This window comes from Hemicordylus capensis, chromosome 9, assembly GCF_027244095.1.
Source record: "Hemicordylus capensis ecotype Gifberg chromosome 9, rHemCap1.1.pri, whole genome shotgun sequence".
In the NCBI taxonomy this organism is placed as follows: domain Eukaryota; kingdom Metazoa; phylum Chordata; class Lepidosauria; order Squamata; family Cordylidae; genus Hemicordylus; species Hemicordylus capensis.
The window spans coordinates 17,888,365-17,891,004 of NC_069665.1; positions in this window are offsets into that span (position 1 = coordinate 17,888,365).

Sequence of the window (2,640 nt, forward strand, 5' to 3'; positions counted from 1 at the left end):
CAGAAGATAAAGAGGCACCAGAGAAAGAAAATTCCTCTCCAGAAATAGAGACAAAGTGATGACAAAAGAAGCTGTTCTAACACACCAGGGGAGGAAAGCTTCCAGCTGGGGAAAGTTTCCTGGCAACTAGTTGTTGCCCTCTGATGCAAACAGCTGCAAATCATAAGCAGAGTCTAATTGTCTCTCGCCCGCCTGTGCTGCAGAAGCAGGGAAATGTTTGCTCTGAACCCACTCAGTATAACCACATTCTTCAAAGATCATAACTGTCTTCTTATCAAATGACTAATTCCATGAAAATGCTGGTCCTCACACCGAGAACACTCCTTGTACTACAAGCCTGCCACACCAATATTTCCCCTGAGATCAAACAGGTGTGCTTCAGATCCAGTTACAAATATATGAAGGTGTCTTAGACCAGGGATTCTCAACGTTGGGTCCTCAGATGTTATTGGACTTCAGCTCCCATAATCCCCAACCAAAGGCCACTGGGGCTGGGGATTCTGGGAGTTGAAGTCCAATAACATCTGGGGACCCAACGTTGAGGATCCCTGTCTTAGACAACCATTGGTTCATCTTTCCAGTACTGACTATTCTATCCAGGGTCTCATTGGCACCAATGACAAATAGCCATTTCAGGGAGGTTTAGGGGTATAGCTATAATTGAGCGAATGGGCTCCCCAGCTCCTGAGGGGCCCCAGTCCACCCCTCCCTATTTTCTTCATTATCTCCCTCACTCCAAAGGGCCATGGGAGAGAGGAATGAACATGGGCTCCCACTCCCCTAGCTATGCCCCTGGGGAGGTTGTTGGGACGATGGTGCAGGGGGAAAGGGTTAAGCCCCTACTTTACACACAGCAGATCTTCCCACCAGTGTTCCCTCTAACAGGGATTCCCAGATGTTGTTGACCACAACTCCTATAATCCCTAAAGGCCACTGCAGCTGTGGATGCTGGTCAACAACATCTGGGAATCCCTGTTAGAGGGAACACTGCTTCCCACTCTGTCTGCTCTTTACAATTGTATATATAATGCAGGGCCCAACTTTGCATTTAATTAAAGTGTGAATGTAGCTGTGCCTCACCCCAGTCTTTGAATTAGGGCTGTAGGGCTAAGTAGGTTTCCAGGGATTTTCAACCTTGAGTCTCCAGATGTTGGACTACCATCATTCCCAGCCACCATAGGCTGTGGCTGAAGGCCATAGTGGCCAGCAATGGTGGTGGTTCAAAAACATCTGGGGACTTAAGTTTGAGAACTCCAGGTTTAACCCTCCCCCCCCGCCCACTGCCATTCTTCTGAGTTGCTATTTGCGCCATGGTGGGATGAGGTACGGGCTTTCTAAAGGACAAACAGCAGTTCCGGGCAAGAAGACTGAACTGGATTTGGAAAATGGTAGATTAAATGGCATTAATGCCCCCTCCTCCCCCAGCACTGTGGGGGGATCTGAATCCCCCCCTCCTGTCCTGCTGCAGCTGCAAAGTGTGGGAGATCTAAATATGAATTTCTTGCTATCTCATCTAGCTCTATCTTACTTAGCACTGATCTCTTGTCACGCCTTGTTTGGGGCTGGAGAGGGCCAGGACTGAACTTGGGTACTTCGTGCACGCAAAACACAAGTTCCTCTATTGAGCTTCAGGGATTTATCACAGCATCTGAGGACCTACCTATTAATAGTTTCCCCAACTTTTTTTCTTTTCTTTTTTAAATGGACAAGATTCAGCCTTTGGCTGGAGACAGACAATATTTTTAAAATACTGGAAAGTAGTTGGAGGAAGGCTTCACTCCTCATGGTGTATGCACATATTTCGTTCGTCCTACGACTGATGCCTTTGACCAAACAGGTTTTGCAGGTTTCTTTAAAAAGAAAACACAACCCACACAATCCTCTTGACCAGAAGCAAACCTGAGCTGCAATCTTATGCACACTGTTATGGGCAGACATTCCCTTGTGCACAGTGTCTGAGCAAACATGCGCAGGCTTGCGCTGAAGTCTTACAGTGCCCCTAGCATAATCAGAGTGCCCTAAAATATTTATTTTATTTCTTTATTTTTACATGCACATCCTGCTCTTCCTCCAAGGAGCCCAGAGCACTATACAGGGTTATGTTTATCCTCACAACAACCCCATGAGGTAGGCTCGGTTGAGAGCAAAGTGCCTGGCCCAGAGTCATCCTCTGGCTGAACAGGGCTTTTAACTCGGGTCTCTCAGGTCCTAGTCCCACACCCAGGGATGGGGAACCTTGGCACTCCTGCAGATGTTGGCCTACAATTCCCATAATCCCTAGCTATTGGCCTCTGTGGCTGGGGATTATGGGAGTTGTAGTCCAAAAACAGCTGGAGTGCCAAGGTTCCCCACCCCTGCAGCACTCTTAAACTTGGGTCCCCAGATGCTGTTGGACTACAACTCCCATCACCCCCTGCTGAGGCTGAGAGCAGAGGAGCGGACAGGGAAGGCCCGCACGGCAGAGCTGGCTGCTTGCCCCCGCCCTGCCTTCTAGCTGTTGCTGCTTCTCCCTCTGCCTCGTCTAGATCTCGATTTCCCATCCTCCCCTCCTGGGAATCCCTCTCCAAGAGCCTGCTAAGAGCGGGCGCCTCTTGCCTGCCCCCGGGGCTTCCCCGGGCGGAGGCGGAGCGACGGCCGGAG